Below are 23,329 nucleotides of genomic sequence, written 5' to 3'. Positions count from 1 at the left end.
GGAAGCTTGAAAATCACTTTAAACATCTAATTTTATCTCTAAAAGTGATTATCCACGTACAAATGTGAATTGTAGTTCAAAGACGCAACATTTGAAAATGGACCTTTTTTTTCGTTTCTGAAGCATGTCGTAAGGGGGGGTGGTTATCTCTTTCACCAAAAAACAGGCGTTTTTGATTGAACAATAAATGCCTCCAAATGTTAATTTTTTCACTTCCCGTGGAGGAGAAACACTATTTAAGGACGCAGAGTGAGTAAATTGGCCATTTTCATTCACTTTTACCCATTCCTCAAATCTTGTGTTTAGGGCCACTGGAAGCTTGAAAATCACTTTAAACATCTAATTTTATCTCTAAAAGTGATTATCCACGTACAAATGTGATTTGTAGTTCAAAGACGCAACATTTGAAAATGGACCTTTTTTTTCGTTTCTGAAGCATGTCGTAAGGGGGGGTGGTTATCTCTTTCACCAAAAAACGGGCGTTTTTGGTTGAACAATAAAGGCCTCCAAATGTTATTTAATTCACTTCCCGTGGAGGAGAAACACTTTTTAAGGCCTCAGAATGAGTAAATTGGCCATTTTCATTCACTTTTACCCATTCCTCAAATCTTGTGTTTAAGGCCCCTGGAAGCATGAAAATCACTTTAAACATCTCATTTTATGTTTAAAAGTGATTTTCCACGTACAAATGTGAATTGTAGTTCAAAGAGGCAACATTTGAAAATGGACCATTTTTTTAGTTTTTGAAGCATGTCGTAAGGGGGGGTGGTTATCTCTTTCATCAAAAATCGGGCGTTTTTGATTGAACAATAAAGGCCTACACATGTTATTTAATTCACTTTCTGGGGTGGAGAAAAACTTTTTAAGGCTTCAGAGTGAATAAATTGGCCATTTTCATTCACATTTACCCATTTCTCAAATCTTGTGTTTAAGGCCCCTGGAAGCATGAAAATCACTTTAAACATCTCATTTTATGTTTAAAAGTGATTTTCCACGTACAAATGTGAATTGTAGTTCAAAGAGGCAACATTTGAAAATGGACCATTTTTTTAAGTTTTTGAAGCATGTCGTAAGGGGGGGTGGTTATCTCTTTCACCAAAAAACGGGCGTTTTTGATTGAACAAGAAAGGCCTACAAATGTTATTTAATTCACTTTCTGGGGTGGAGAAAAACTTTTTAAGGCTTCAGAGTGAATAAATTGGCCATTTTCATTCACATTTACCCATTCCTCAAATCTTGTGTTTAAGGCCCCTGGAAGCATGAAAATCACTTTAAACATCTCATTTTATGTTTAAAAGTAATTTTCCACGTACAAATGTGAATTGTAGTTCAAAGAGGCAACATTTGAAAATGGACCATTTTTTAAAGTTTTTGAAGCATGTCGTAAGGGGGGGGTGGTTATCTCTTTCATCAAAAATCAGGCATTTTTGATTGAACAAGAAAGGCCTACAAATGTTATTTAATTCACTTTCTGGGGTGGAGAAAAACTTTTTAAGGCCTCAGAGTGGATAAATTGGCCATTTTCATTCACATTTACCCATTCCTCAAATCTTGTGTTTAGGGCCCCTGGAAGCTTGAAAATCACTTTAAACATCTAATTTTATCTCTAAAAGTGATTATCCACGTACAAATGTGAATTGTAGTTCAAAGACGCAACATTTGAAAATGGACCTTTTTTTTCGTTTCTGAAGCATGTCGTAAGGGGGGGTGGTTATCTCTTTCACCAAAAAACGGCGTTTGTGGTTGAACAATAAAGGCCTCCAAATGGTATTTAATTCACTTCCCATGGAGGAGAAACACTTTTTAAGGCCTCAGAGTGAGTAAATTGGCCATTTTCATGCACTTTTACCCATTTCTCAAATCTTGTGTTTAGGGCCCCTGGAAGCTTGAAAATCACTTTAAACATCTAATGTTATCTCTAAAAGTGATTATCCACGTACAAATGTGAATTGTCGTTCAAAGACGCAACATTTGAAAATGGACCATTTTTTCCGTTTCTGAAGCATGTCGTAACAGGGGGTGGTTATCTCTTTCACCAAAAAACGGGCGTTTTTGATTGAACAAGAAAGGCCTACAAATGTTATTTAATTCACTTTCTGGGGAGGAGAAAAACTTTTTAAGGCCTCAGAGTGAATAAATTGGCCATTTTCATTCACATTTACCCATTCCTCAAATCTTGTGTTTAGGGCCCCTGGAAGCTTGAAAATCACTTTAAACATCTAATTTTATCTCTAATAGTGATTATCCACGTACAAATGTGAATTGTAGTTCAAAGACGCAACATTTGAAAATGGACCATTTTTTTAGTTTTTGAAGCATGTCTTAAGGGGGGGTGGTTATCTCTTTCATCAAAAATCGGGCATTTGTGATTGAACAATAAAGGCCTACAAATGTTATTTAATTCACTTTCTGGGGTGGAGAAAAACTTTTTAAGGCCTCAGAGTGAATAAATTGGCCATTTTCATTCACATTTACCCATTCCTCAAATCTTGTGTTTAGGGCCCCTGGAAGCTTGAAAATCACTTTAAACATCTAATTTTATCTCTAAAAGTGATTATCCACGTACAAATGTGAATTGTAGTTCAAAGACGCAACATTTGAAAATGGACCATTTTTTTCATTTCTGAAGCATGTCGTAAGGGGGGGTGGTTATCTCTTTCACCAAAAAACAGCGTTTTTGGTTGAACAATAAAGGCCTCCAAATGGTATTTAATTCACTTCCCATGGAGGAGAAACACTTTTTAAGGCCTCAGAGTGAGTAAATTGGCCATTTTCATTCACTTTTACCCATTTCTCAAATCTTGTGTTTAGGGCCCCTGGAAGCTTGAAAATCACTTTGAACATCTAATGTTATCTCTAAAAGTGATTATCCACGTACAAATGTGAATTGTCGTTCAAAGACGCAACATTTGAAAATCGACCATTTTTTTCATTTCTGAAGCATGTCGTAAGGGGGGATGGTTATCTCTTTCATCAAAAATCGGGCGTTTTCGATTGAACAATAAAGGCCTACAAATGTTATTTAATTCACTTTCTGGGGTGGAGAAAAACTTTTTAAGGCTTCAGAGTGAATAAATTGGCCATTTTCATTCACATTTACCCATTCCTCAAATCTTGTGTTTAGGGCCCCTGGAAGCTTGAAAATCACTTTAAACATCTAATTTTATCTCTAAAAGTGATTATCCACGTACAAATGTGAATTGTAGTTCAAAGACACAACATTTGAAAATGGACCTTTTTTTTCGTTTCTGAAGCATGTCGTAAGGGGGGGTGGTTATCTCTTTCACCAAAAAACGGGCGTTTTTGGTTGAACAATAAAGGCCTCCAAATGTTATTTAATTCACTTCCCGTGGAGGAGAAACACTTTTTAAGGCCTCAGAATGAGTAAATTGGCCATTTTCATTCACTTTTACCCATTCCTCAAATCTTGTGTTTAAGGCCCCTGGAAGCATGAAAATCACTTTAAACATCTCATTTTATGTTTAAAAGTGATTTTCCACGTACAAATGTGAATTGTAGTTCAAAGAGGCAACATTTGAAAATGGACCATTTTTTTAGTTTTTGAAGCATGTCGTAAGGGGGGGTGGTTATCTCTTTCATCAAAAATCGGGCGTTTTTGATTGAACAATAAAGGCCTACACATGTTATTTAATTCACTTTCTGGGGTGGAGAAAAACTTTTTAAGGCCTCAGAGTGAATAAATTGGCCATTTTCATTCACATTTACCCATTCCTCAAATCTTGTGTTTAGGGCCCCTGGAAGCTTGAAAATCACTTTAAACATCTAATTTTATCTCTAAAAGTGATTATCCACGTACAAATGTGAATTGTAGTTCAAAGACGCAACATTTGAAAATGGACCTTTTTTTTCGTTTCTGAAGCATGTCGTAAGGGGGGGTGGTTATCTCTTTCACCAAAAAACGGGCGTTTTTGGTTGAACAATAAAGGCCTCCAAATGTTATTTAATTCACTTCCCGTGGAGGAGAAACACTTTTTAAGGCCTCAGAATGAGTAAATTGGCCATTTTCATTCACTTTTACCCATTCCTCAAATCTTGTGTTTAAGGCCCCTGGAAGCATGAAAATCACTTTAAACATCTCATTTTATGTTTAAAAGTGATTTTCCACGTACAAATGTGAATTGTAGTTCAAAGAGGCAACATTTGAAAATGGACCATTTTTTAAAGTTTTTGAAGCATGTCGTAAGGGGGGGTGGTTATCTCTTTCATCAAAAATCGGGCGTTTTTGATTGAACAAGAAAGGCCTACAAATGTTATTTAATTCACTTTCTGGGGTGGAGAAAATCTTTTTAAGGCCTCAGAGTGAATAAATTGGCCATTTTCATTCACATTTACCCATTCCTCAAATCTTGTGTTTAGGGCCCCTGGAAGCTTGAAAATCACTTTAAACATCTAATTGTATCTCTAAAAGTGATTATCCACGTACAAATGTGAATTGTAGTTCAAAGACGCAACATTTGAAAATTGACCTTTTTTTTCGTTTCTGAAGCATGTCGTAAGGGGGGGTGGTTATCTCTTTCACCAAAAAACAGGCGTTTTTGATTGAACAATAAATGCCTCCAAATGTTAATTTTTTCACTTCCCGTGGAGGAGAAACACTATTTAAGGACGCAGAGTGAGTAAATTGGCCATTTTCATTCACTTTTACCCATTCCTCAAATCTGGTGTTTAAGGCCCCTGGAAGCATGAAAATCACTTTAAACATCTCATTTTATGTTTAAAAGTGATTTTCCACGTACAAATGTGAATTGTAGTTCAAAGAGGCAACATTTGAAAATGGACCATTTTTTTAGTTTCTGAAGCATGTCGTAAGGGGGGATGGTTATCTCTTTCATCAAAAATCGGGCGTTTTTGATTGAACAATAAAGGCCTACAAATGTTATTTAATTCACTTTCTGGGGTGGAGAAAAACTTTTTAAGGCTTCAGAGTGAATAAATTGGCCATTTTCATTCACATTTACCCATTCCTCAAATCTTGTGTTTAGGGCCCCTGGAAGCTTGAAAATCACTTTAAACATCTAATTTTATCTCTAAAAGTGATTATCCACGTACAAATGTGAATTGTAGTTCAAAGACGCAACATTTGAAAATGGACCTTTTTTTTCGTTTCTGAAGCATGTCGTAAGGGGGGGGTGGTTATCTCTTTCACCAAAAAACAGGCGTTTTTGATTGAACAATAAATGCCTCCAAATGTTAATTTTTTCACTTCCCGTGGAGGAGAAACACTATTTAAGGACGCAGAGTGAGTAAATTGGCCATTTTCATTCACTTTTACCCATTCCTCAAATCTTGTGTTTAGGGCCCCTGGAAGCTTGAAAATCACTTTAAACATCTAATTTTATCTCTAAAAGTGATTATCCACGTACAAATGTGAATTGTAGTTCAAAGACGCAACATTTGAAAATGGACCTTTTTTTTCGTTTCTGAAGCATGTCGTAAGGGGGGGTGGTTATCTCTTTCACCAAAAAACGGGCGTTTTTGGTTGAACAATAAAGGCCTCCAAATGTTATTTAATTCACTTCCCGTGGAGGAGAAACACTTTTTAAGGCCTCAGAGTGAGTAAATTGGCCATTTTCATTCACTTTTACCCATACCTCAAATCTTGTGTTTAAGGCCCCTGGAAGCATGAAAATCACTTTAAACATCTCATTTTATGTTTAAAAGTGATTTTCCACGTACAAATGTGAATTGTGGTTCAAAGAGGCAACATATGAAAATGGACCATTTTTTTAGTTTCTGAAGCATGTCGTAAGGGGGGGTGGTTATCTCTTTCACCAAAAAACGGCGTTTTTGGTTGAACAATAAAGGCCTCCAAATGGTATTTAATTCACTTCCCATGGAGGAGAAACACTTTTTAAGGCCTCAGAGTGAGTAAATTGGCCATTTTCATGCACTTTTACCCATTTCTCAAATCTTGTGTTTAGGGCCCCTGGAAGCTTGAAAATCACTTTAAACATCTAATGTTATCTCTAAAAGTGATTATCCACGTACAAATGTGAATTGTCGTTCAAAGACGCAACATTTGAAAATGGACCATTTTTTTCGTTTCTGAAGCATGTCGTAAGGGGGGGGGTTATCTCTTTCACCAAAAAACAGGCGTTTTTGATTGAACAATAAATGCCTCCAAATGTTATTTTTTTCACTTCCCGTGGAGGAGAAACACTTTTTAAGGCCTCAGAATGAGTAAATTGGCCATTTTCATTCACATTTACCCATTCCTCAAATCTTGTGTTTAGGGCCCCTGAAAGCTTGAAAATCACTTTAAACATCTAATTTTATCTCTAAAAGTGATTATCCACGTACAAATGTGAATTGTAGTTCAAAGACGCAATATTTGAAAATGGACCGTTTTTTTCGTTTCTGAAGCATGTCGTAAGGGGGGGTGGTTATCTCTTTCACCAAAAAACGGGCGTTTTTGGTTGAACAATAAAGGCCTCCAAATGTTATTTAATTCACTTCCCGTGGAGGAGAAACACTTTTTAAGGCCGCAGAGTGAGTAAATTGGCCATTTTCATTCACTTTTACCCATTCCTCAAATATGGTGTTTAAGGCCCCTGGAAGCATGAAATTCACTTTAAACATCTCATTTTATGTTTAAAAGTGATTTTCCACGTACAAATGTGAATTGTAGTTCAAAGAGGCAACATTTGAAAATGGACCATTTTTTTAGTTTCTGAAGCATGTCGTAAGGGGGGATGGTTATCTCTTTCATCAAAAATCGGGCGTTTTTGATTGAACAATAAAGGCCTACAAATGTTATTTAATTCACTTTCTGGGGTGGAGAAAAGCTTTTTAAGGCTTCAGAGTGAATAAATTGGCCATTTTCATTCACATTTACCCATTCCTCAAATCTTGTGTTTAGGGCCCCTGGAAGCTTGAAAATCACTTTAAACATCTAATGTTATCTCTAAAAGTGATTATCCACGTACAAATGTGAATTGTCGTTCAAAGACGCAACATTTGAAAATGGACCATTTTTTTCGTTTCTGAAGCATGTCGTAAGGGGGGGTGGTTATCTCTTTCACCAAAAAACAGGCGTTTTTGATTGAACAATAAATGCCTCCAAATGTTATTTTTTTCACTTCCCGTGGAGGAGAAACACTTTTTAAGGCCTCAGAGTGAGTAAATTGGCCATTTTCATTCACATTTACCCATTCCTCAAATCTTGTGTTTAGGGCCCCTGGAAGCTTGAAAATCACTTTAAACATCTAATTTTATCTCTAAAAGTGATTATCCACGTACAAATGTGAATTGTAGTTCAAAGACGCAACATTTGAAAATGGACCATTTTTTTCATTTCTGAAGCATGTCGTAAGGGGGGGTGGTTATCTCTTTCACCAAAAAACGGCGTTTTTGGTTGAACAATAAAGGCCTCCAAATGGTATTTAATTCACTTCCCATGGAGGAGAAACACTTTTTAAGGCCTCGGAGTGAGTAAATTGGCCATTTTCATTCACTTTTACCCATTTCTCAAATCTTGTGTTTAGGGCCCCTGGAAGCTTGAAAATCACTTTGAACATCTAATGTTATCTCTAAAAGTGATTATCCACGTACAAATGTGAATTGTAGTTCAAAGACGGAACATTTGAAAATGGACCGTTTTTTTCGTTTCTGAAGCATGTCGTAAGGGGGGTGGTTATCTCTTTCACCAAAAAACGGGCGTTTTTGGTTGAACAATAAAGGCCTCCAAATGTTATTTAATTCACTTCCCGTGGTGGAGAAACACTTAAGGCCGCAGAGTGAGTAAATTGGCCATTTTCATTCACTTTTACCCATTCCTCAAATATGGTGTTTAAGGCCCCTGGAAGCATGAAAATCACTTTAAACATCTCATTTTATGTTTAAAAGTGATTTTCCACGTACAAATGTGAATTGTAGTTCAAAGAGGCAACATTTGAAAATGGACCATTTTTTTAGTTTCTGAAGCATGTCGTAAGGGGGGATGGTTATCTCTTTCATCAAAAATCGGGCGTTTTTGATTGAACAATAAAGGCCTACAAATGTTATTTAATTCACTTTCTGGGGTGGAGAAAAGCTTTTTAAGGCTTCAGAGTGAATAAATTGGCCATTTTCATTCACATTTACCCATTCCTCAAATCTTGTGTTTAGGGCCCCTGGAAGCTTGAAAATCACTTTAAACATCTAATGTTATCTCTAAAAGTGATTATCCACGTACAAATGTGAATTGTCGTTCAAAGACGCAACATTTGAAAATGGACCATTTTTTTCGTTTCTGAAGCATGTCGTAAGGGGGGGTGGTTATCTCTTTCACCCAAAAACGGGCGTTTTTGGTTGAACAATAAAGGCCTCCAAATGTTATTTTTTTCACTTCCCGTGGAGGAGAAACACTTTTTAAGGCCTCAGAGTGAGTAAATTGGCCATTTTCATTCACTTTTACCCATACCTCAAATCTTGTGTTTAAGGCCCCTGGAAGCATGAAAATCACTTTAAACATCTCATTTTATGTTTAAAAGTGATTTTCCACGTGCAAATGTGAATTGTGGTTCAAAGAGGCAACATATGAAAATGGATCATTTTTTTAGTTTCTGAAGCATGTCGTAAGGGGGGGTGGTTATCTCTTTCATCAAAAATCGGGCGTTTTTGATTGAACAATAAAGGCCTACAAATGTTATTTAATTCACTTCCCGTGGAGGAGAAACACTTTTTAAGGCCTCAGAATGAGTAAATTGGCCATTTTCATTCACTTTTACCCATTCCTCAAATCTTGTGTTTAAGGCCCCTGGAAGCATGGAAATCACTTTAAACATCTCATTTTATGTTTAAAAGTGATTTTCCACGTACAAATGTGAATTGTAGTTCAAAGAGGCAACATTTGAAAATGGATCATTTTTTTAGTTTTTGAAGCATGTCTTAAGGGGGGGTGGTTATCTCTTTCATCAAAAATCGGGCGTTTTTGATTGAACAATAAAGGCCTAAAAATGTTATTTAATTCACTTTCTGGGGTGGAGAAAAACTTTTTAAGGCCTCAGAGTGAATAAATTGGCCATTTTCATTCACATTTACCCATTCCTCAAATCTTGTGTTTAGGGCCCCTGGAAGCTTGAAAATCACTTTAAACATCTAATTTTATCTCTAAAAGTTATTATCCACGTACAAATGTGAATTGTAGTTCAAAGACGCAACATTTGAAAATGGACCTTTTTTTTCGTTTCTGAAGCATGTCGTAAGGGGGGGTGGTTATCTCTTTCACCAAAAAACGGGCATTTTTGGTTGAACAATAAAGGCCTCCAAATGTTATTTAATTCACTTCCCGTGGAGGAGAAACACTTTTTAAGGCCTCAGAATGAGTAAATTGGCCATTTTCATTCACTTTTACCCATTCCTCAAATCTTGTGTTTAAGGCCCCTGGAAGCATGAAAATCACTTTAAACATCTCATTTTATGTTTAAAAGTGATTTTCCACGTACAAATGTGAACTGTAGTTCAAAGAGGCAACATTTGAAAATGGGCCATTTTTTAAAGTTTTTGAAGCATGTCGTAAGGGGGGGTGGTTATCTCTTTCATCAAAAATCGGGCGTTTTTGATTGAACAAGAAAGGCCTACAAATGTTATTTAATTCACTTTCTGGGGTGGAGAAAATCTTTTTAAGGCCTCAGAGTGAATAAATTGGCCATTTTCATTCACATTTACCCATTCCTCAAATCTTGTGTTTAGGGCCCCTGGAAGCTTGAAAATCACTTTAAACATCTAATTTTATCTCTAAAAGTGATTATCCACGTACAAATGTGAATTGTAGTTCAGAGACGCAACATTTGAAAATGGACCTTTTTTTTCGTTTCTGAAGCATGTCGTAAGGGGGGGTCGTTATCTCTTTCACCAAAAAACAGGCGTTTTTGATTGAACAATAAATGCCTCCAAATGTTAATTTTTTCACTTCCCGTGGAGGAGAAACACTATTTAAGGACGCAGAGTGAGTAAATTGGCCATTTTCATTCACTTTTACCCATTCCTCAAACCTGGTGTTTAAGGCCCCTGAAAGCATGAAAATCATTTTAAACATCTCATTTTATGTTTAAAAGTGATTTTCCACGTACAAATGTGAATTGTAGTTCAAAGAGGCAACATTTGAAAATGGACCATTTTTTTAGTTTCTGAAGCATGTCGTAAGGGGGGATGGTTATCTCTTTCATCAAAAATCGGGCGTTTTTGATTGAACAATAAAGGCCTACAAATGTTATGTTATTCACTTCCCATGGAGGAGAAACACTTTTTAAGGCCTCAGAGTGAGTAAATTGGCCATTTTCATGCACTTTTACCCATTTCTCAAATCTTGTGTTTAGGGCCCCTGGAAGCTTGAAAATCACTTTAAACATCTAATGTTATCTCTAAAAGTGATTATCCACGTACAAATGTGAATTGTCGTTCAAAGACGCAACATTTGAAAATGGACCATTTTTTTCGTTTCTGAAGCATGTCGTAAGGGGGGGGGGGTGGTTATCTCTTTCACCAAAAAACAGGCGTTTTTGATTGAACAATAAATGCCTCCAAATGTTATTTTTTTCACTTCCCGTGGAGGAGAAACAATTTTTAAGGCCTCAGAATGAGTAAATTGGCCATTTTCATTCACTTTTACCCATTCCTCAAATCTTGTGTTTAAGGCCCCTGGAAGCATGAAAATCACTTTAAACATCTCATTTTATGTTTAAAAGTGATTTTCCACGTACAAATGTGAATTGTAGTTCAAAGAGGCAACATTTGAAAATGGACCATTTTTTTAGTTTCTGAATCATGTCGTAAGGGGGGGTGGTTATCTCTTTCATCAAAAATCGGGCGTTTTTGATTGAACAATAAAGGCCTACAAATGTTATTTAATTCACTTTCTGGGGTGGAGAAAAACTTTTTAAGGCTTCAGAGTGAATAAAGTGGCCATTTTCATTCACATTTACCCATTCCTCAAATCTTGTGTTTAGGGCCCCTGAAAGCTTGAAAATCACTTTAAACATCTAATTTTATCTCTAAAAGTGATTATCCACGTACAAATGTGAATTGTAGTTCAAAGACGGAACATTTGAAAATGGACCGTTTTTTTCGTTTCTGAAGCATGTCGTAAGGGGGGTGGTTATCTCTTTCACCAAAAAACGGGCGTTTTTGGTTGAACAATAAAGGCCTCCAAATGTTATTTAATTCACTTCCCGTGGTGGAGAAACACTTAAGGCCGCAGAGTGAGTAAATTGGCCATTTTCATTCACTTTTACCCATTCCTCAAATATGGTGTTTAAGGCACCTGGAAGCATGAAAATCACTTTAAACATCTCATTTTATGTTTAAAAGTGATTTTCCACGTACAAATGTGAATTGTAGCTCAAAGAGGCAACATTTGAAAATGGACCATTTTTTTAGTTTCTGAAGCATGTCGTAAGGGGGGATGGTTATCTCTTTCATCAAAAATCGGGCGTTTTTGATTGAACAATAAAGGCCTCCAAATGGTATTTAATTCACTTCCCATGGAGGAGAAACACTTTTTAAGGCCTCAGAGTGAATAAATTGGCCATTTTCATTCACATTTACCCATTCCTCAAATCTTGTGTTTAGGGCCCCTGGACGCTTGAAAATCACTTTAAACATCTAATTTTATCTCTAATAGTGATTATCCACGTACAAATGTGAATTGTAGTTCAAAGAGGCAACATTTGAAAATGGACCATTTTTTTAGTTTCTGAAGCATGTCGTAAGGGGGGGTGCTTATCTCTTTCATCAAAAATCGGGCATTTTTGATTGAACAATAAAGGCCTACAAATGTTATTTAATTCACTTTCTGGGGAGGAGAAAAACTTTTTAAGGCCTCAGAGTGAATAAATTGGCCATTTTCATTCACATTTACCCATTCCTCAAATCTTGTGTTTAGGGCCCCTGGAAGCTTGAAAATCACTTTAAACATCTAATTTTATCTCTAAAAGTGATTATCCACGTACAAATGTGAATTGTAGTTCAAAGACGCAACATTTGAAAATGGACCATTTTTTTAGTTTTTGAAGCATGTCTTAAGGGGGGGGTGGTTATCTCTTTCATCAAAAATCGGGCATTTTTGATTGAACAATAAAGGCCTACAAATGTTATTTAATTCACTTTCTGGGGTGGAGAAAAACTTTTTAAGGCCTCAGAGTGAATAAATTGGCCATTTTCATTCACATTTACCCATTCCTCAAATCTTGTGTTTAGGGCCCCTGGAAGCTTGAAAATCACTTTAAACATCTAATTTTATCTCTAAAAGTGATTATCCACGTACAAATGTGAATTGTAGTTCAAAGACGCAACATTTGAAAATGGACCATTTTTTTCATTTCTGAAGCATGTCGTAAGGGGGGGTGGTTATCTCTTTCACCAAAAAACGGCGTTTTTGGTTGAACAATAAAGGCCTCCAAATGGTATTTAATTCACTTCCCATGGAGGAGAAACACTTTTTAAGGCCTCGGAGTGAGTAAATTGGCCATTTTCATTCACTTTTACCCATTTCTCAAATCTTGTGTTTAGGGCCCCTGGAAGCTTGAAAATCACTTTGAACATCTAATGTTATCTCTAAAAGTGATTATCCACGTACAAATGTGAATTGTAGTTCAAAGACAGAACATTTGAAAATGGACCGTTTTTTTCGTTTCTGAAGCATGTCGTAAGGGGGGTGGTTATCTCTTTCACCAAAAAACGGGCGTTTTTGGTTGAACAATAAAGGCCTCCAAATGTTATTTAATTCACTTCCCGTGGTGGAGAAACACTTAAGGCCGCAGAGTGAGTAAATTGGCCATTTTCATTCACTTTTACCCATTCCTCAAATATGGTGTTTAAGGCCCCTGGAAGCATGAAAATCACTTTAAACATCTCATTTTATGTTTAAAAGTGATTTTCCACGTACAAATGTGAATTGTAGTTCAAAGAGGCAACATTTGAAAATGGACCATTTTTTTAGTTTCTGAAGCATGTCGTAAGGGGGGATGGTTATCTCTTTCATCAAAAATCGGGCGTTTTTGATTGAACAATAAAGGCCTACAAATGTTATTTAATTCACTTTCTGGGGTGGAGAAAAGCTTTTTAAGGCTTCAGAGTGAATAAATTGGCCATTTTCATTCACATTTACCCATTCCTCAAATCTTGTGTTTAGGGCCCCTGGAAGCTTGAAAATCACTTTAAACATCTAATGTTATCTCTAAAAGTGATTATCCACGTACAAATGTGAATTGTCGTTCAAAGACGCAACATTTGAAAATGGACCATTTTTTTCGTTTCTGAAGCATGTCGTAAGGGGGGTGGTTATCTCTTTCACCAAAAAACGGGCGTTTTTGGTTGAACAATAAAGGCCTCCAAATGTTATTTTTTTCACTTCCCGTGGAGGAGAAACACTTTTTAAGGCCTCAGAGTGAGTAAATTGGCCATTTTCATTCACTTTTACCCATACCTCAAATCTTGTGTTTAAGGCCCCTGGAAGCATGAAAATCACTTTAAACATCTCATTTTATGTTTAAAAGTGATTTTCCACGTGCAAATGTGAATTGTGGTTCAAAGAGGCAACATATGAAAATGGATCATTTTTTTAGTTTCTGAAGCATGTCGTAAGGGGGGGTGGTTATCTCTTTCATCAAAAATCGGGCGTTTTTGATTGAACAATAAAGGCCTACAAATGTTATTTAATTCACTTCCCGTGGAGGAGAAACACTTTTTAAGGCCTCAGAATGAGTAAATTGGCCATTTTCATTCACTTTTACCCATTCCTCAAATCTTGTGTTTAAGGCCCCTGGAAGCATGGAAATCACTTTAAACATCTCATTTTATGTTTAAAAGTGATTTTCCACGTACAAATGTGAATTGTAGTTCAAAGAGGCAACATTTGAAAATGGATCATTTTTTTAGTTTTTGAAGCATGTCTTAAGGGGGGGTGGTTATCTCTTTCATCAAAAATCGGGCGTTTTTGATTGAACAATAAAGGCCTAAAAATGTTATTTAATTCACTTTCTGGGGTGGAGAAAAACTTTTTAAGGCCTCAGAGTGAATAAATTGGCCATTTTCATTCACATTTACCCATTCCTCAAATCTTGTGTTTAGGGCCCCTGGAAGCTTGAAAATCACTTTAAACATCTAATTTTATCTCTAAAAGTGATTATCCACGTACAAATGTGAATTGTAGTTCAAAGACGCAACATTTGAAAATGGACCTTTTTTTTCGTTTCTGAAGCATGTCGTAAGGGGGGGTGGTTATCTCTTTCACCAAAAAACGGGCGTTTTTGGTTGAACAATAAAGGCCTCCAAATGTTATTTAATTCACTTCCCGTGGAGGAGAAACACTTTTTAAGGCCCCAGAATGAGTAAATTGGCCATTTTCATTCACTTTTACCCATTCCTCAAATCTTGTGTTTAAGGCCCCTGGAAGCATGAAAATCACTTTAAACATCTCATTTTATGTTTAAAAGTGATTTTCCACGTACAAATGTGAACTGTAGTTCAAAGAGGCAACATTTGAAAATGGGCCATTTTTTTAAGTTTTTGAAACATGTCGTAAGGGGGGGTGGTTATCTCTTTCATCAAAAATCGGGCGTTTTTGATTGAACAAGAAAGGCCTACAAATGTTATTTAATTCACTTTCTGGGGTGGAGAAAATCTTTTTAAGGCCTCAGAGTGAATAAATTGGCCATTTTCATTCACATTTACCCATTCCTCAAATCTTGTGTTTAGGGCCCCTGGAAGCTTGAAAATCACTTTAAACATCTAATTTTATCTCTAAAAGTGATTATCCACGTACAAATGTGAATTGTAGTTCAAAGACGCAACATTTGAAGATGGACCTTTTTTTTCGTTTCTGAAGCATGTCGTAAGGGGGGGTCGTTATCTCTTTCACCAAAAAACAGGCGTTTTTGATTGAACAATAAATGCCTCCAAATGTTAATTTTTTCACTTCCCGTGGAGGAGAAACACTATTTAAGGACGCAGAGTGAGTAAATTGGCCATTTTCATTCACTTTTACCCATTCCTCAAACCTGGTGTTTAAGGCCCCTGAAAGCATGAAAATCACTTTAAACATCTCATTTTATGTTTAAAAGTGATTTTCCACGTACAAATGTGAATTGTAGTTCAAAGAGGCAACATTTGAAAATGGACCATTTTTTTAGTTTCTGAAGCATGTCGTAAGGGGGGATGGTTATCTCTTTCATCAAAAATCGGGCGTTTTTGATTGAACAATAAAGGCCTACAAATGTTATTTAATTCACTTCCCATGGAGGAGAAACACTTTTTAAGGCCTCAGAGTGAGTAAATTGGCCATTTTCATGCACTTTTACCCATTTCTCAAATCTTGTGTTTAGGGCCCCTGGAAGCTTGAAAATCACTTTAAACATCTAATGTTATCTCTAAAAGTGATTATCCACGTACAAATGTGAATTGTCGTTCAAAGACGCAACATTTGAAAATGGACCATTTTTTTCGTATCTGAAGCATGTCGTAAGGGGGGGTGGTTATCTCTTTCACCAAAAAACAGGCGTTTTTGATTGAACAATAAATGCCTCCAAATGTTATTTTTTTCACTTCCCGTGGAGGAGAAACAATTTTTAAGGCCTCAGAATGAGTAAATTGGCCATTTTCATTCACTTTTACCCATTCCTCAAATCTTGTGTTTAAGGCCCCTGGAAGCATGAAAATCACTTTAAACATCTCATTTTATGTTTAAAAGTGATTTTCCACGTACAAATGTGAATTGTAGTTCAAAGAGGCAACATTTGAAAATGGACCATTTTTTCGTTTCTGAAGCATGTCGTAAGGGGGGGTGGTTATCTCTTTCATCAAAAATCGGGCGTTTTTGATTGAAAAATAAAGGCCTACAAATGTTATTTAATTCACTTTCTGGGGTGGAGAAAAACTTTTTAAGGCTTCAGAGTGAATAAAGTGGCCATTTTCATTCACATTTACCCATTCCTCAAATCTTGTGTTTAGGGCCCCTGGAAGCTTGAAAATCACTTTAAACATCTAATTTTATCTCTAAAAGTGATTATCCACGTACAAATGTGAATTGTCGTTCAAAGACGCAACATTTGAAAATGGAAAAAAAAATTCGTGTCTGAAACATGTCGTAAGGGGGGGTGGTTATCTCTTTCACCAAAAAACAGGCGTTTTTGGTTGAACAATAAAGGCCTCCAAATGTTATTTAATTCACTTCCCGTGGAGGAGAAACACTTTTTAAGGCCTCAGAATGAGTAAATTGGCCATTTTCATTCACTTTTACCCATTCCTCAAATCTTGTGTTTAAGGCCCCTGGAAGCATGAAAATCACTTTAAACATCTCATTTTATGTTTAAAAGTGATTTTCCACGTACAAATGTGAACTGTAGTTCAAAGAGGCAACATTTGAAAATGGGCCATTTTTTTAAGTTTTTGAAGCATGTCGTAAGGGGGGGTGGTTATCTCTTTCATCAAAAATCGGGCGTTTTTGATTGAACAAGAAAGGCCTACAAATGTTATTTAATTCACTTTCTGGGGTGGAGAAAATCTTTTTAAGGCCTCAGAGTGAATAAATTGGCCATTTTCATTCACATTTACCCATTCCTCAAATCTTGTGTTTAGGGCCCCTGGAAGCTTGAAAATCACTTTAAACATCTAATTTTATCTCTAAAAGTGATTATCCACGTACAAATGTGAATTGTAGTTCAAAGACGCAACATTTGAAAATGGACCTTTTTTTTCGTTTCTGAAGCATGTTGTAAGGGGGGGTCGTTATCTCTTTCACCAAAAAACAGGCGTTTTTGATTGAACAATAAATGCCTCCAAATGTTAATTTTTTCACTTCCCGTGGAGGAGAAACACTATTTAAGGACGCAGAGTGAGTAAATTGGCCATTTTCATTCACTTTTACCCATTCCTCAAACCTGGTGTTTAAGGCCCCTGAAAGCATGAAAATCACTTTAAACATCTCATTTTATGTTTAAAAGTGATTTTCCACGTACAAATGTGAATTGTAGTTCAAAGAGGCAACATTTGAAAATGGACCATTTTTTTAGTTTCTGAAGCATGTCGTAAGGGGGGATGGTTATCTCTTTCATCAAAAATCGGGCGTTTTTGATTGAACAATAAAGGCCTACAAATGTTATTTAATTCACTTCCCATGGAGGAGAAACACTTTTTAAGGCCTCAGAGTGAGTAAATTGGCCATTTTCATGCACTTTTACCCATTTCTCAAATCTTGTGTTTAGGGCCCCTGGAAGCTTGAAAATCACTTTAAACATCTAATGTTATCTCTAAAAGTGATTATCCACGTACAAATGTGAATTGTCGTTCAAAGACGCAACATTTGAAAATGGACCATTTTTTTCGTATCTGAAGCATGTCGTAAGGGGGGGTGGTTATCTCTTTCACCAAAAAACAGGCGTTTTTGATTGAACAATAAATGCCTCCAAATGTTATTTTTTTCACTTCCCGTGGAGGAGAAACAATTTTTAAGGCCTCAGAATGAGTAAATTGGCCATTTTCATTCACTTTTACCCATTCCTCAAATCTTGTGTTTAAGGCCCCTGGAAGCATGAAAATCACTTTAAACATCTCATTTTATGTTTAAAAGTGATTTTCCACGTACAAATGTGAATTGTAGTTCAAAGAGGCAACATTTGAAAATGGACCATTTTTTTCGTTTCTGAAGCATGTCGTAAGGGGGGGTGGTTATCTCTTTCATCAAAAATCGGGCGTTTTTGATTGAAAAATAAAGGCCTACAAATGTTATTTAATTCACTTTCTGGGGTGGAGAAAAACTTTTTAAGGCTTCAGAGTGAATAAAGTGGCCATTTTCATTCACATTTACCCATTCCTCAAATCTTGTGTTTAGGGCCCCTGGAAGCTTGAAAATCACTTTAAACATCTAATTTTATCTCTAAAAGTGATTATCCACGTACAAATGTGAATTGTCGTTCAAAGACGCAACATTTGAAAATGGAAAAAAAAATTCGTGTCTGAAGCATGTCGTAAGGGGGGGTGGTTATCTCTTTCACCAAAAAACAGGCGTTTTTGGTTGAACAATAAAGGCCTCCAAATGTTATTTAATTCACTTCCCGTGGAGGAGAAACACTTTTTAAGGCCTCAGAATGAGTAAATTGGCCATTTTCATTCACTTTTACCCATTCCTCAAATCTTGTGTTTAAGGCCCCTGGAAGCATGAAAATCACTTTAAACATCTCATTTTATGTTTAAAAGTGATTTTCCACGTACAAATGTGAACTGTAGTTCAAAGAGGCAACATTTGAAAATGGGCCATTTTTTTAAGTTTTTGAAGCATGTCGTAAGGGGGGGTGGTTATCTCTTTCATCAAAAATCGGGCGTTTTTGATTGAACAAGAAAGGCCTACAAATGTTATTTAATTCACTTTCTGGGGTGGAGAAAATCTTTTTAAGGCCTCAGAGTGAATAAATTGGCCATTTTCATTCACATTTACCCATTCCTCAAATCTTGTGTTTAGGGCCCCTGGAAGCTTGAAAATCACTTTAAACATCTAATTTTATCTCTAAAAGTGATTATCCACGTACAAATGTGAATTGTAGTTCAAAGACGCAACATTTGAAAATGGACCTTTTTTTTCGTTTCTGAAGCATGTTGTAAGGGGGGGTCGTTATCTCTTTCACCAAAAAACAGGCGTTTTTGATTGAACAATAAATGCCTCCAAATGTTAATTTTTTCACTTCCCGTGGAGGAGAAACACTATTTAAGGACGCAGAGTGAGTAAATTGGCCATTTTCATTCACTTTTACCCATTCCTCAAACCTGGTGTTTAAGGCCCCTGAAAGCATGAAAATCACTTTAAACATCTCATTTTATGTTTAAAAGTGATTTTCCACGTACAAATGTGAATTGTAGTTCAAAGAGGCAACATTTGAAAATGGACCATTTTTTTAGTTTCTGAAGCATGTCGTAAGGGGGGATGGTTATCTCTTTCATCAAAAATCGGGCGGTTTTGATTGAACAATAAAGGCCTACAAATGTTATTTAATTCACTTCCCATGGAGGAGAAAAACTTTTTAAGGCCTCAGAGTGAGTAAATTGGCCATTTTCATGTACTTTTACCCATTTCTCAAATCTTGTGTTTAGGGCCCCTGGAAGCTTGAAAATCACTTTAAACATCTAATTTTATCTCTAAAAGTGATTATCCACGTACAAATGTGAATTGTAGTTCAAAGACGCAACATTTGAAAATGGACCATTTTTTTCGTTTCTGAAGCATGTCGTAAGGGGGGGGTGGTTATCTCTTTCACCAAAAAACAGGCGTTTTTGATTGAACAATAAATGCCTCCAAATGTTATTTTTTTCACTTCCCGTGGAGGAGAAACAATTTTTAAGGCCTCAGAATGAGTAAATTGGCCATTTTCATTCACTTTTACCCATTCCTCAAATCTTGTGTTTAAGGCCCCTGGAAGCATGAAAATCACTTTAAACATCTCATTTTATGTTTAAAAGTGATATTCCACGTACAAATGTGAATTGTAGTTCAAAGAGGCAACATTTGAAAATGGACCATTTTTTTCGTTTCTGAAGCATGTCGTAAGGGGGGGTGGTTATCTCTTTCATCAAAAATCGGGCGTTTTTGATTGAACAATAAAGGCCTACAAATGTTATTTAATTCACTTTCTGGGGTGGAGAAAAACTTTTTAAGGCTTCAGAGTGAATAAAGTGGCCATTTTCATTCACATTTACCCATTCCTCAAATCTTGTGTTTAGGGCTCCTGAAAGCTTGAAAATCACTTTAAACATCTAATTTAATCTCTAAAAGTGATTATACACGTACAAATGTGAATTGTAGTTCAAAGACGGAACATTTGAAAATGGACCGTTTTTTTCGTTTCTGAAGCATGTCGTAAGGGGGGTGGTTATCTCTTTCACCAAAAAACGGGCGTTTTTGGTTGAACAATAAAGGCCTCCAAATGTTATTTAATTCACTTCCCGTGGTGGAGAAACACTTAAGGCCGCAGAGTGAGTAAATTGGCCATTTTCATTCACTTTTACCCATTCCTCAAATATGGTGTTTAAGGCCCCTGGAAGCATGAAAATCACTTTAAACATCTCATTTTATGTTTAAAAGTGATTTTCCACGTACAAATGTGAATTGTAGCTCAAAGAGGCAACATTTGAAAATGGACCATTTTTTTAGTTTCTGAAGCATGTCGTAAGGGGGGATGGTTATCTCTTTCATCAAAAATCGGGCGTTTTTGATTGAACAATAAAGGCCTACAAATGTTATTTAATTCACTTTCTGGGGTGTAGAAAAACTTTTTAAGGCTTCAGAGTGAATAAATTGGCCATTTTCATTCACATTTACCCATTCCTCAAATCTTGTGTTTAGGGCCCCTGGAAGCTTGAAAATCACTTTAAACATCTAATTTTATCTCTAAAAGTGATTATCCACGTACAAATGTGAATTGTAGTTCGAAGACGCAACATTTGAAAATGGACCATTTTTTTAGTTTTTGAAGCATGTCTTAAGGGGGGGTGATTATCTCTTTCATCAAAAATCGGGCGTTTTTGATTGAACAATAAAGGCCTACAAATGTTATTTAATTCACTTTCTGGGGTGGAGAAAAACTTTTTAAGGCCTCAGAGTGAATAAATTGGCCATTTTCATTCACATTTACCCATTCCTCAAATCTTGTGTTTAGGGCCCCTGGAAGCTTGAAAATCACTTTGAACATCTAATGTTATCTCTAAAAGTGATTATCCACGTACAAATGTGAATTGTCGTTCAAAGACGCAACATTTGAAAATGGACCATTTTTTTCGTTTCTGAAGCATGTCGTAAGGGGGGGTGGTTATCTCTTTCACCAAAAAACAGGCGTTTTTGATTGAACAATAAATGCCTCCAAATGTTATTTTTTTCACTTCCCGTGGAGGAGAAACACTTTTTAAGGCCTCAGAGTGAGTAAATTGGCCATTTTCATTCACTTTTACCCATACCTCAAATCTTGTGTTTAAGGCCCCTGGAAGCATGAAAATCACTTTAAACATCTCATTTTATGTTTAAAAGTGATTTTCCACGTACAAATGTGAATTGTGGTTCAAAGAGGCAACATATGAAAATGGACCATTTTTTTAGTTTCTGAAGCATGTCTTAAGGAGGGGTGATTATCTCTTTCATCAAAAATCGGGCGTTTTTGATTGAACAATCAAGGCCTACAAATGTTATTTAATTCACTTTCTGGGGTGGAGAAAAACTTTTTAAGGCCTCAGAGTGAATAAATTGGCCATTTTCATTCACATTTACCCATTCCTCAAATCTTGTGTTTAGGGCCCCTGGAAGCTTGAAAATCACTTTAAACATCTAATTTTATCTCTAATAGTGATTATCCACGTACAAATGTGAATTGTAGTTCAAAGAGGCAACATTTGAAAATGGACCATTTTTTTAGTTTCTGAAGCATGTCGTAAGGGGGGTGCTTATCTCTTTCATCAAAAATCGGGCATTTTTGATTGAACAATAAAGGCCTACAAATGTTATTTAATTCACTTTCTGGGGAGGAGAAAAACTTTTTAAGGCCTCAGAGTGAATAAATTGGCCATTTTCATTCACATTTACCCATTCCTCAAATCTTGTGTTTAGGGCCCCTGGAAGCTTGAAAATCACTTTAAACATCTAATTTTATCTCTAAAAGTGATTATCCACGTACAAATGTGAATTGTAGTTCAAAGACGCAACATTTGAAAATGGACCATTTTTTTAGTTTTTGAAGCATGTCTTAAGGGGGGGTGGTTATCTCTTTCATCAAAAATCGGGCATTTTTGATTGAACAATAAAGGCCTACAAATGTTATTTAATTCACTTTCTGGGGTGGAGAAAAACTTTTTAAGGCCTCAGAGTGAATAAATTGGCCATTTTCATTCACATTTACCCATTCCTCAAATCTTGTGTTTAGGGCCCCTGGAAGCTTGAAAATCACTTTGAACATCTAATGTTATCTCTAAAAGTGATTATCCACGTACAAATGTGAATTGTAGTTCAAAGACGGAACATTTGAAAATGGACCGTTTTTTTCGTTTCTGAAGCATGTCGTAAGGGGGGTGGTTATCTCTTTCACCAAAAAACGGGCGTTTTTGGTTGAACAATAAAGGCCTCCAAATGTTATTTAATTCACTTCCCGTGGTGGAGAAACACTTAAGGCCGCAGAGTGAGTAAATTGGCCATTTTCATTCACTTTTACCCATTCCTCAAATATGGTGTTTAAGGCCCCTGGAAGCATGAAAATCACTTTAAACATCTCATTTTATCTCTAAAAGTGATTATCCACGTACAAATGTGAATTGTAGTTCGAAGACGCAACATTTGAAAATGGACCATTTTTTTAGTTTTTGAAGCATGTCTTAAGGGGGGGTGGTTATCTCTTTCATCAAAAATCGGGCGTTTTTGATTGAACAATAAAGGCCTACAAATGTTATTTAATTCACTTTCTGGGGTGGAGAAAAACTTTTTAAGGCCTCAGAGTGAATAAATTGGCCATTTTCATTCACATTTCCCCATTCCTCAAATCTTGTGTTTAGGGCCCCTGGAAGCTTGAAAATCACTTTGAACATCTAATGTTATCTCTAAAAGTGATTATCCACGTACTAATGTGAATTGTCGTTCAAAGACGCAACATTTGAAAATGGACCATTTTTTTCGTTTCTGAAGCATGTCGTAAGGGGGGGTGGTTATCTCTTTCACCAAAAAACAGGCGTTTTTGAACGAACAATAAATGCCTCCAAATGTTATTTTTTTCACTTCCCGTGGAGGAGAAACACTTTTTAAGGCCTCAGAGTGAGTAAATTGGCCATTTTCATTCACTTTTACCCATACCTCAAATCTTGTGTTTAAGGCCCCTGGAAGCATGAAAATCACTTTAAACATCTCATTTTATGTTTAAAAGTGATTTTCCACGTACAAATGTGAATTGTGGTTCAAAGAGGCAACATATGAAAATGGACCATTTTTTTAGTTTTTGAAGCATGTCTTAAGGGGGGGGGGTGGTTATCTCTTTCATCAAAAATCGGGCATTTTTGATTGAACAATAAAGGCCTACAAATGTTATTTAATTCACTTTCTGGGGTGGAGAAAAACTTTTTAAGGCCTCAGAGTGAATAAATTGGCCATTTTCATTCACATTTACCCATTCCTCAAATCTTGTGTTTAGGGCCCCTGGAAGCTTGAAAATCACTTTAAACATCTAATTTTATCTCTAAAAGTGATTATCCACGTACAAATGTGAATTGTAGTTCAAAGACGCAACATTTGAAAATGGACCATTTTTTTCATTTCTGAAGCATGTCGTAAGGGGGGGTGGTTATCTCTTTCACCAAAAAACGGCGTTTTTGGTTG

The sequence above is a fragment of the Triturus cristatus genome, chromosome 6, assembly GCF_964204655.1.
Source record: "Triturus cristatus chromosome 6, aTriCri1.1, whole genome shotgun sequence".
Lineage (NCBI taxonomy): Eukaryota > Metazoa > Chordata > Amphibia > Caudata > Salamandridae > Triturus > Triturus cristatus.
The sequence above is the reverse complement of the archived record's forward strand: the minus strand, read 5'-3'. Positions refer to the sequence as shown.